This window comes from Carlito syrichta, unplaced genomic scaffold (assembly GCF_000164805.1).
Source record: "Carlito syrichta isolate Samal-C Ts95f unplaced genomic scaffold, Tarsius_syrichta-2.0.1 Scaffold315952, whole genome shotgun sequence".
Classification (NCBI taxonomy): Eukaryota; Metazoa; Chordata; class Mammalia; order Primates; family Tarsiidae; genus Carlito; species Carlito syrichta.
Window position 1 is genome coordinate 182512 of NW_007260048.1, and position 12606 is coordinate 195117.

Here is a 12606-nt window from a genome sequence, read left to right on the forward strand (position 1 = left end):
CATTTCTAAAAGCTCTAAAAATTGACCTTCCATATGACCCTGCAATCCCCCTACTGGGATTATACCCTGAAGAACTCAAATCACTCTATAACAAGATACCTGCATATGAATGTTTATTGCAGCATTGTTCACAATAGCATGATCATCGAACCAACCATGCTGTCCATCAAAAGAGGACTGGATTTAAAAAATGTGGTACATACACACAATGGAATATTACACAGCCATAAAGAATAAAATCATGAATTTTGCAGCAACCTGGATGGAAACTGGAGTTTATAATACTGAGTGATCTCTCACAGAAACAAAGATCTGAGTATCACATGTTCTCACTCATAAGTGGACCTTGAACAACTACTGTAATACTATAAGGAAAGAATTGACAGTGGCGGGAAACTATGGGTGGGGGCAGGGAGGGGAAGGAAGGTGGAATTAATGGTAGTCAATATCTGTCTGGGGATGGGGGGGGAACACCTCATCAATAAGGGTATCTGCACAATGCATATTTGTATACCTAACCCTTAACTGTACTCTACAATTTTAAAATAAAAAATATGTTTAAAAAATGGGAAGATAATAGTCTCAGAATAAAGGAGAATTCATCCCAAGAAAGGCAGTTGGAAAAGTTATACTGATATGTGCACATATTTACATAATATATATTCTATTACCTAGACATAAGCATGTTACATTGCCTTTATTTTTCTTATCTTGTAGTGACATGTTATCATGGATCTATTTGGTCTAAGGACTGGCATTTGGAAGCTACTGTCCTAAGAGCCATTAACTACCTGTAGCAGTTGTCATTACTTACATTGCTAAGGAAGACAAGTTTCTGAGTTCCTGAAGTTTTCAGAACAAATTTACCAAGTATACACCTTTCTTTTATTTCTTCTTTGCTCAGTTTTTAGCCCCAGTCCTAACTTTTTTTTTTTAATGAAAACCTCACCTTGTGGTGTCTTTTTTAGTTTCCTGGTCAGTTCACACTGTCCAGGAAAGGGAGGTAGGAGCACGTGCAGATAGGGTCTGTTCCTCTGGGAAGTGTCATTTAACCAGAGTGGCACATGATCCCCTATAGTAAGCAGCTGAAATTCCTTCATGAGTTTATGATGCTTTTAGATCTGCCCGATCCTGCCTCAGGATAAGAACATGAGAACCGTGCATGACTGTGCTCAGGAAATGGAGTCTGGGGACCCCATGCATAGCCATGTGGGCCACACCTTGTAAAGGGTCCCCAGTTAAGGGATGAGTGGGTTCTCTCAGTAAGCTATGAACCCACATGGGGTCTGGGTCGGCTAGCAGGACAAGGAACATGTGTCCGGTTCACACAAAGGAGAGAGGGCAGGAGGTGGTGGCAGTCCCATGAGTCAATAGAGGGCGTGGATTTAGAGGACATGGGCTTTGCAGGCAGGTTTAGACCTCTGCCTCACCACTATCTGTGTGATTTTGGCACATTTGTAAGCCTCAGTTTCCTCATCTGTAAAATAAGAATAAAAACAGCAGCAACAACAATAATATCTATTTCTTTTTTTTTTTTTTGAGTTGGAGTCTCACTCTGTTGCCCAGACTGGAGTGCAGTGGCCGCTCCCGGCCACCGCAGCCTCGAGCTGCTGAGCTCCGGTGATCCTTCCGCCTCAGCCTTTCAAGTAGCTGGAACTACAGGCGCGCGCTACCACGCCCGGCTAATTTTTTTTTGATTTATTGTAGAGATGAGGTCTCGCCAAGTTGCCCAGGCGGGTCTCGAACCCGCGGGCTCAGGCAATCCACTCACCTCAGCCTCCCAAAGTGCTAGGATTACAGGCTGAGCCACCAAGCCCGGCTAATAATATCTATTTCATAAGGTTGTTAGAAGCATTAAATGAGCTCGTGGGCAGAAGCTCAGGAGAGTGGTAAGGTTTCATAAATGCCACCTCTGCTGATTATTGATGGTCCATGAAGCCCCGGGCCATCCAGGTTGTCCTGTGGACAGATAACTCATGTACACTTCACTCTCTTCTCCTCCTTACCTCACTACCCTGTCCCAATAGGTGCTCCCTTAATGTCTCTACTACCTCATTTACTAAAATAAGAAACACAGCTGTCATCCCAGACTTTTCTCTCTCCTCCTCCCTTGCCTCGATATCTAAGCAGTCATCGAAGTCTATGAGTTCTCCCAGTTTACCCTCCTTCTCACACGCCTTAGCTGGATGCTTGGTCTAGAACAGTCTCATTCCTCTCTTGGACAATGGCAGCAGCCTTAGACTGGCTCCCACTCCCTGTTGTCCAAAAATGCGAATCTGATCTCATGTGCTCCCTTGTTTAAGACTATCTAGTGGTGTCCCATTAATCTGCCAGATAAAGCCCACATTTCTTTGGGAATAATCTTGACCCTTTAAGACTTGGTCTGTCTCCTCACTACTCCTTCCTCGATTCCCCTGCTTTATCAACATTTATGGGATTCCCCGTCTCTGTGTTTTTCTGGAATGCTGTAAATGATGATAAAGAGGAGGCTGATAATAACAAAAACAGCTACCGTGTATTGGAAATATACAATAGAACCAATCTTCTGTGCTGAGTGTTTTTCATTCAAAATCTGTCTTTCTCCAACCTTGGTTACTTGGTGAGCTCATCAAATATAATTATCATCTTTAAAAATATATCTCTGAGTCTATTTATATGAATATTTCACTTGTAATCCAGAGGGCTCGACTTTCCTGTGACCCATACATACAAGGGGGAACTCATGTTGGCACATGTGGTAGCCAGTGCTTCCCTATTAAAATAGACTTTAGTTTTTAGAACAGTTTTAGGTTTATGGCAAAACTGAGCAGAGAGCACCGACAGTTCTCATATTCTCCCTACTCCCTTGCCTCAGCCTCCCCACTATCAGCATCCCAAACCAGAGTGGTACATTTGTTACAACTGACGAATCTACATTGACAAGTCATTTTCACCCCAAGTCCATAGTTTGCATCAGGTTCCCTCTTGGTGTTGTACCTTCTATGTGTTTAGGCAAATGTTTAATAACATGTATCCACAGTGATAGTATCATAAAGAATTGTTTCAGTGCTCTAAAAATCCTCCGGGCTTCACTTATTCATCCCATTCTCCCCTAACTCCTGGCGAGTACTGATCTTTGAGTAAAAAGTGTTGGTCTCCATAGTTTTGCCTTCTCCAGAATGTCATATAGTTGGAATTATGCAGTATTAAGGCTTTTTCAGACTGACTTCTTTCATTTAATACTGTGCATTTAAGTTTCCTCCATGTCTTTGCATGACTTAATAATTCATTGTTTTTAGCAGTGAATACTATCTATCCCATTGTCTGAATGCAAGACAGCTTATTGATCCATTCACTTACTGACGAACATCTTGGTTGCTTCCAAGTTTTGGCAATTTTGAATAAAGCTGCCATGACATCTGCGTGCAAGTGTTGGTGTGGACATAAGTTTTCAACTCATCTGGGTAAATACCAAGGAGCATGATTGCTGGATTATTTGGTAAGAGTTTGTTTCATTATGTAAGAAGTCTCTAAACTGTCTTCCAAAGTAACTGCACTGTCTTGCATTTCCACCAGTGATGGATGAGAATTCCTCTCATGCCACATCCTTGTCAGCACATGGTGTCATCAGTGCTCTGGATTTCTAATATTCTAATAAATTTGTAGTGATATCTCATTTTAATTTGCAACTCCCTAATGACAAAGGATGTAGAACATCTTTTCATATGTGTATTTATTATCCATCCTTATTCTTTGGCGAAGTGTCTGTTCAGATCTTTTGCCTATTTTAAAATCAGATTGTTTTCTTAATGTTGAGTTTGAAGAGTTCTTTAAAAATTTGGCTAATAGTTCTTTATCAGACATGTTTTGTAAATATTTTCTCCCATTCTCTGCCTCATCTTCTCAATTTCTTCAGGTGCTACTCATCTTTCAAGCACAGCTCAGCAAATACCTTCTGTGATGTTGAACCTGTCCTTTCCCTTCTCCAGCAGTATCACTATTGACTTTGTGCTGTTACTGTGCCTTTTACAAACATGCACGATATTGTAAATATTTACCTACCAGACTGAAATTCTTGGGCAGAGGATCATGCCACTCATTTCTGCATTTCCAGAGCGATGCACAGTATCTGGCACTAATTAGGTACCTACTATATGTGTTTTGAGTGAATTGAAGGTATAAAATGAGGGCACAGGTGAGCAGAGAATCTCTGCTTCCTTCAAAAGCACAGGGTGAATTTTCCTTCAGCAGAGGCAGTGAGAAACATGCTCTGTGAATTGCATTCCGGTCTTGGCTACATTACATCTTTATCTGGACACAGGCATTTTTGACAGACCCTTAATGTTCATCCATCCCCACCAGAGAAGGGACAGGTGAGTAGAGGCTGAATCCCTCCCCAAGCAGGGCAAGTACATTTGTAAGATGCTTTGAGGGCAAGAAACGTGTCCACAGCCTGCATGTCATCTTTTAGAGTGTGTCTCGACTCAATTCTTCCCACTCCTGTTTCCATTTCTGCTTCTCATTTAGCTAGAATCTGCTCTGTGAAGGAACAATTTCCCATTCTGTCTGCCTCCACAAAGTCTCTCTCGTTTCCTGAATGGGGCTGTAATATACATTTGGGTACCCAGGTGGCGAAATTCCTTCTGGATTCTTACATGGGTCGGAATCTTGCAAACTGAAATCAAAACCTTTTCTTGCTCTCATCTCCCTCTACCTCGACCTTCCTTTTCTTTTTCCTTTGGCCTGCAGTGTTTTTGTAAAATTCTTCCCTCAGTGACCCCATATAATCCCTGGCATTTAGCTCAGAATGTGTTCCATTATGTTTAAGAACACTTTTCTCTCAATGGGGCTTCTATTGGGACCAGATTCTGCATCTAGAGTTGGGCTAAGCCCTAGGGGGGTGAAGTTGGGAGAAGAAAGAACTTTCACATGATTTATGGGCTTGTGACCATTTGACTTGTAGACATGAATGCTGGGACATTCAGATGAAAACTAAAGAAAAATCCCATAAAAGATCACCAGATGTTTTATCTGCAAGACTTGAGGCTTTTGATGTTGGGCATGCAAAAATGTGAATCCTTGACTGAATTTTCACAGGGTGTTTTAGATAATAGTCATTATTAGTGCCTTGGACTCATTTAGATCATTTAAAAAGTTACTTAAGTATTGTATGCTTGTTGTAAAAAGTCTAAATAATGTAGAAGTTTGCAAAGTAGAAGCTCAAATGTCCCTTCCCTCTCCTTCCATTTCACGCTTTCCTGAGATGAAGTCACAGATTGAACATGAATACTTTGGGACTTTTTTGAGCATTTGCACACACTTACAGTTCTATTTTTTTTTTTAATGTACATGGTCATTTTGTACAATTCATTCTGTAATATTAATTTTTTTCAGTTCACAATAGGCCTGGGAGATCTTTCACGTTAGTACATGTGGAACTAGCGCCCTCTTTTTAACTGTTGTGACATGGGCATACTGTCACTAATTCCTCCGAGGAGGTTGTTTCTCTTCTTTCCTTTCTTCTTCTATTTCAAACAATAAGGCAATACATATCCTGACATGCATTTTTTTAATGTGTATTTTTTGTGGATGTTCTCAAGCTTTATCGATTTTTCTTGATTCCAACTGAGATTGAGCTCTTCTGTTCTCTCCTGTCCTCTCCTCTCCTGTCCTCTCCTGTCATCTCCCGTCCCTTCCCCTCCCATCCCCTTCCCTTTCTTTCCCTTTCCTTTCACTTGTTTTTTCTTTATTTCAAATTTTCTGTTAATTTGTTTTGTTTACTGTTCTTAGGAGTTATGCATATTTTCTTATTAGTTTTAGGGGACATTTCTCCAACATTTTACTATGAAAATATTCAAGAATATAGAAAAATTGAAACAATTATATGTATATTAAACAGCTATGTGTCTACTACCTAATTTATAACTCACATTTTGCTATATCGACTTTCTCACATCTTTCCATCTACCATCCCTTTATTTTTCAGCTCACCTTATTTTTAGGCAGTTTAAAGTAAGTTGTAGATATCAGATGCTTATCAATATTTGTTTACAGTTCTTTTTTAGTTTTTGAGGTAATGGTTAAAGACAGTACAATGTGCAAATCTTACAATTCAAGATATGAGGGTTTTCATTTGAGTAGCAATCTTTTCCCTTGTATACATATTGCAAGCATTTTCTCCAAATGTGACACTTCACCTTTTACCTTTGTTATGATATCTTTCACATACAGAACTGGAAAATTTACATAGCCAACCTGTCAATAATTTTGTTTATGGATTCTAGGGTTTGCATCTTTCTTAGGAAGACTTCTGTCATCCCAACGTTATTTTTAAAATTCAAATTTTTCAGTGCTGTAGTTGTCCTATTTTTAACTTTAAAAATCTATATAAAATTACATTTTTCTGTAGGGAGTGATGAAACCTAACTTTTGCAATGGGAAACCAGTTGTCCCAAAGCCAAAGACTCTTTTTAGAATGATCTGCTGTAGTCTTTGACAGTTCCAAAATTTAGAGGAAATTGGAAGCGTGAAGGGGGAACAGGCAGCACGAAGGCAGTAGAAGGCAGAGCAGAGGGGATGGAGAGAGATGGGATGAGATTTTTTGAAAAGATTCTAAAAGTCCCACTGAATTTTTTTCTGCAACAATGGAAGGAAGTTATTTTTGGCATAAAACAGTAAAAACAAGTTTCGTCTTCAACAGTATCTCCCACATGACATTATTTTCTAACTTAAACAGCACGATAAGGTGATTCAGAGCTTGGGAATTACATAAAGAACAGTTTCTGCATCTTTTTAGCGGAGACTTATCTGTGAAAGAGTTGGCGTCAAGATATAGACTTTGTAAGGGATCAGCTGCAGCATTAGTGACTGACAAGTCTGTGGACATGTGAAATGAGAGAGAAGACAGCTGAGAGCAGGCGAATGGAGGGTCTGGTTACACCTGCTAATTCACTTTTGAGGTGGAGACCTGGCAGCCTTTGGCAAGAAAGTGTGACCTAGAGCCATGTCATTTGGGAAACAAGGAGCAAAAGAAATTTGGACGTAGTTCGTCTGAGACTGCATCTAGAATACCTCATTTGGTCTTTGGAAATGTTGGTGTTGTTTAGAAGACAGGCAGTTGGAGTGAATCAGAGAAAGAGAAGAAGAAATTACTTGTGATGGTATGCAAAACAAATGTAAAAGCATTTTGTAAATTGCACTATGAAACACAAAAGCAAATTCGTTCTATTATTATCATAACATAAGGAAAGAGAAGAAAGTATAATTTTTTGTTTCCATGGTAAATGCTTGCAGGCATCCAGAGAACTGTATGTAAGAGTTCATATGTGTTGTGCTTTTGTTTACAACACAATATGTATTCAGGATAGACTAAAAAGATAATATTATACAGCAGGTCCTTGAATAGCATCATCTTGTTCAACATTGTTTTGTTATAACATTGTTAAAAAAGAAAATCACTTCCCAGTTGAGGCTACTGTCTGGGTGGAGTTTGTATGTTCTCTCATGTCTATGTGGGTTTCCTCCCACAGCCCAAAGCTGTGCCCTTGAGGTGAACTAGTGTGTCTACATGGTCCCAGTGTGAGTGGGCATGGGTGTGGGTGTGAGTGTGCCCTGAGATGGGATGGCTGCTGTCCAAGACTGGCTCCCACCTTGGCCCTGAGCTGCTGGGACAGGTGCCAGCTATCTTCAATCCTAAACTGGGATAAGTGAGTAAATCACTATTTTACTTGTTTTATTTTTTAAATTAATCTTTCTTAAATGCCTGCATCGCTCACATTTATGGCGGTGTCTAATATTAAAAGTGCTTTGGTCTTTATTTAGAAGATTGGTGATGTATTTGTGACCAGAAATATGCTGCAGGAAGTTGACTCTGGTTTATATCAATTTATTTTGTTACATGTTGTTTTGCTTACAGTCACAGTTTCTAAGAGCCTGCTGACAATGTTATGTAAGGACTTACTGTAGTACCATATGATCCAACCATTCCACTCCTAGATATTTACCAAGAGAAATAGAAGGATATATCCGTACCCAAACTTGTAAACAAATGTCCACAGCAACTGTATATGTAATATCTCAAAATTGGATACAGCCTGAATGTGCATCAACAAGTGAATAAATAACAACTGTGGTATGCCCACACAATAGAATACTGTTCTGCAATAAAAAAGAATGAATTTTGATACACCCAACAACATGAATAAGTCTCAAAATAATTATGCTGAGTGAAGGAAGCCAGACAAAAGACAGCACATGCTTTATCATTTTGTTTATCTAGAATTCTAGAAAATGCAAACTATGGAGGAAGGGAGATGGTGAGGGCTAAAAAAGGGTACAGGCAAAGTTTGGGGGTGGTGGCCATGCTCATTATCGTGACTGTAGGAGTGGTTGCATGGGTTTCTATGTATGCCAAAATTGTTATAAATGTACAATTTAAACAATGTTTTACTATATGTTAATTACACCTGAATAAAGCTGTTAAAAAAGATAAGGTGAAAAGGTAGTTATTCACTTTGAAAAACATGATTTTTTTTCCCTAAAAGATCCTAAATTGAATGTTTTAAGGTAAGCAAGATCTACTCCTAAATTCAACCCACAACTTGGTTTAGGAAAATTCAGTTTATACCAAATATTTTTAGAATTAAGATTTTTTTCAAATGTTTTTTCTTAGAGTTGAAAGAGTCTGTTGATTGATCATCTCAGATGGAAAGTGAATCAGGAGGAAATAAAAAACATTTATAAATGCATCTTTTCACCATGACATTCTTAGGCTTATGGGATTAGTTCCCCAAAGGAAAATTATAGAAGTCCCATTGACGTTGTCAGTAAACTCCAACTGTTCAAAGACCTCAGCTAAGAACAGAGCTCAAAAACATATAAATGCTTTCATCTGAAGATACAAGCTTTTCCAAACACCAGTTAACAAAATCTCACACCATGCTATAAGCAGAGAGGTGCAATCATCACTCGTTTAACAGATGTGGAATTGGAATCCAAAAGGGCTCAGACAGCTTCTCTGAGGTCACCTGGACAGGCAGCTGCTGACTCCAGGAGGCTTAAGGGTTCTGCCTTCTGGCCCTGCCCTGACTTACTCCAACAAAGAACTCTCTGGCCTTAAACCAGACCAAGTAGGGGGAAGAAAACTCAAGTTTTCACCAGTTTGCTTTGGAACTGAGATGCTATGAGAGGCCATACCAAGGGTGGGAACCACTGCGTCTGATGCTGAACACATCTCATTTCTCCACTTCCTCCCTCTTGACTTTGGACTGCTCTCTTCTTTGAACTCTTTGTGGCTGACAGAATATATTATTGAAAGCTAAATGTTTTTCTTGGTAAACTCAAAATCAGGATCTTCATCCACTTTCTTTTCATCTGTTTTCAGAGAGCCTATTAGCATAAAGGAGAAGTTCTCATAATTTTGTGGGAACTCTGGGAAACTCTATCTTACTGGATTGTGTGGAAAAACTTGTAGACTCCGGGAACCAGGAAGAAAATGACTGTTAGATCCAAAGCACCAGCAAACGAAAACTTTGGCAAATACTGGGAGGGGTTTACCTCTGAGTTTTGAGCAATAGTGTAGCCTTTAGATGTACCAGGGGTTCCTCCTTATCTGGAGTGGGATTCCTGGTTGGCTTTGACTCACAAGTGTGGAGGAACCAGTTAATTAGTCAATTAATTATTTTTGAGAGAGGATCTTGCTCTGTCACCCAGGCTGTAGTGTAGCAGCTTGATCTCGGCTCACTACAGCCTGAAACTCCCCGGCTCAAGTGATCCTCTCACATCAGCCTCCGAGTAGCTGGGACCATAGGCACGTGCTACCATGCCCAGCTAATTTTTTACTTCTTTTGTAGAGATAGGACCTCATTATGTTTCAGACTGGTCTCAAACACCTTGGTTAGAATAGCTTCTGTCATCAGAAGTGACCCTTTTCCTGGATGACAAATAGTAAGAGGGTCTAAGCAATGTAAGAAACTCATGTATCATGAGTTTCTATGGTAGCTATTGTAGTAGTATTTGACCTATTTGGGAGTTATTTATATAGCAGGCACAGCCATCTGAAACACAGCTGAGAAACCAGAAGGAAGTAAAAAAGGCCTTTCGGTGGCCACCATGGGCATCAAATATTCATAGAGCTGTTCTTTCTCAGGTACAATTCACTTTTATTTCAGGCACTGTCTCGTAAGCTTAATTCTCATCTATAGCAGATTAGAATGAGTGCACTAATGGGGTGGAGGCAGCTTTTAGAAATAGAAGCAAGGAGCTAGCAGCTTTATGGGGAGGAAGGAGACAGGAGAATTATAAAAGCACAAATAAGAATTATAAATGCAAAATAATAATAATTTGAGGTAAGGGCAAACAGCTCTTCATAATTTCCAAAGTCCAAGAATTAATTACTTTTCTTCATCAAAGTCCCATATGGGAAGTTATTATGACTTGTTTTACAAACATATATTGGGAGGTTGAGTATTCTGCCAGGCACCGGTTATAAAATGACAGACATGGAAGGTAATACATTATGTTGGGTGAAATTTATTTAGAAAAATGGAGAATCATACAGCATGTTTAGAAAGATTTCATTAGCCATTAGAAATTTTAAATGACTTCATTCCCACAATTGTAAGCTCCAAGGAACTGGGAGAATCAGTTATGTAGGGCAGCTTATTCCCCACAAGACCTAATAAATGAGACATTAATTATATTAGCATGACATTGTTATTCGTTCTAAATTAAGAGCAGTATACATATGTGCTACAGTCTGAAGACACAGTTGTCTGCCTTATTCTTTAATTATTGCCAGCTCCTGTGACATTACATATCTCAGCTCAATTAATACAGCCCACTGCTCCTTGGGGGTGAGGCGGCTGGATACAAGCTCAGGAGTGTTTGCTGATTGGAGAGGACACATTCCAGGGAGGAGAAAGTAAAGGCACAGAATAGCAAGGCAAGGGACCCTCAATTTTCCTTTTTTCTTTTTTAGGGAGGACCCTCGTTTCATAACCTTCTCTCCTCACCCTCTTTCCCAGTTCCTCTTTCTTGTGCATGAATAGAAAGGTCTAAATGGAATAGACTTAATGGAGTTAGAACTGAGGGTGGAGCTGTCTGGAGGTGTGCTGTGCATTTAAATAAAACAAAACAAAACGCCTCTTGATTGCCAGGACAGGGCATTTCTGCCCAACTGGAAGGGCTGGTTGCTGGAACGCAGGCGTCCTTGAGGGGCCTTTCTGGAAGGCGGGGGAGGTGTGGCTGCTGGCAAGCTCTTCTGGGCATCCACGCCCCCCCTGCGGACTGACTGAGGAGTGAGCCCAGTACACCAGGGGTGTCAGGGCAGTGAGAGAGTCGGGATGTGACCACATTCTGGTAGGGTCATCTCTGTATCAGGGAACACCGTGTGCCCAGCAGGTAAAAGCGGGTGACTTGAACAGCTAGTCTAGTACCAGAATCGGGATCTAAGCCAGTGTCAGTCCAGACAGGAGGCTTCTCCTCACCAGCTTTCTCTGGCCACAACCTTTTCTGTGTATTTTTCCCATCATTGTACCCTTAGTACCTTGCACAGCTCCTGGTATAAGATACATGTTCACTAATGAATGGATGGGTGGTGGATGGATGGATGGACAGATGGACTAAGGAAGTTTCTTTGTTATCTTCTTACAATATAACAAGCTATGTCTCTGAAACTACTTGCCATTCCTGGTTTAAACACACACACACACACACACACACACACACACACACACACACACACACACACACACATCTTTCTCTGTGGACCACCTCTGGTACTTCTGAGAAAGCCCATGCTACTTATTCAGTATAACACTACCTTATTTTGACAAATGTGAACAGAACCCTTACTAGTGAATGAATTCCTAAATTCAGTTTCTAAATTCATAAAACTGAAGATTTGTACACTTTTCTTATCTATTAGATGCCTGGATATTTTTTCCAATAAGGTTGGGTGTATTGAGTACTTAATAGAACATTTAAGCATATACTCATCCCTTCTGATGACTAAACACACAGCTTTCTACAGTTGGTCCAGAGTGTGGCTCTAGCCCAAATACTTGGGATTGAGGAGGTAAAGAATCACAGAGTTTTTTTCAATGTCTTCAGATATCTGAGACTGCTGTCCATGTATAAACAAGCATATGCAATAGAACAGTGGTTTGATGGGGCCAGATTTGGAATATGAGAGAGTCATGGCAGAACTTTTACTCTATTTGTGGATTTTGTATATCAAATTGATGATCTGGGGCATTATTTTATAAAACAGTAGGTATTTCCAGCTGATGAAAGTAAATTCAGTCTTGTTTAAGTATCCTATATTTAAATGTTTTAATACAGAATTTTAGGCTCATTTGGAGAAATACATTTATAATTTTTCAACCCAGAGATCTATTTCCCAAGTCATGAGACCTGGCCTGAGACTCTAATGCAAAAAGGAAGTAGCACCTTTTTAATAATTTGCACAAAATTGTTCTCTGGGTTCGTTTAAGATCTAAAGATGATTAAAAGTGTATATTAATAAATTAAACAGAATTTTCAGATAGAGATGAAAATGATACTTATCAAGGGTGTATTATACACTGGGTATTATACTACTTGGTTTAACATGTTATATAGTTATTA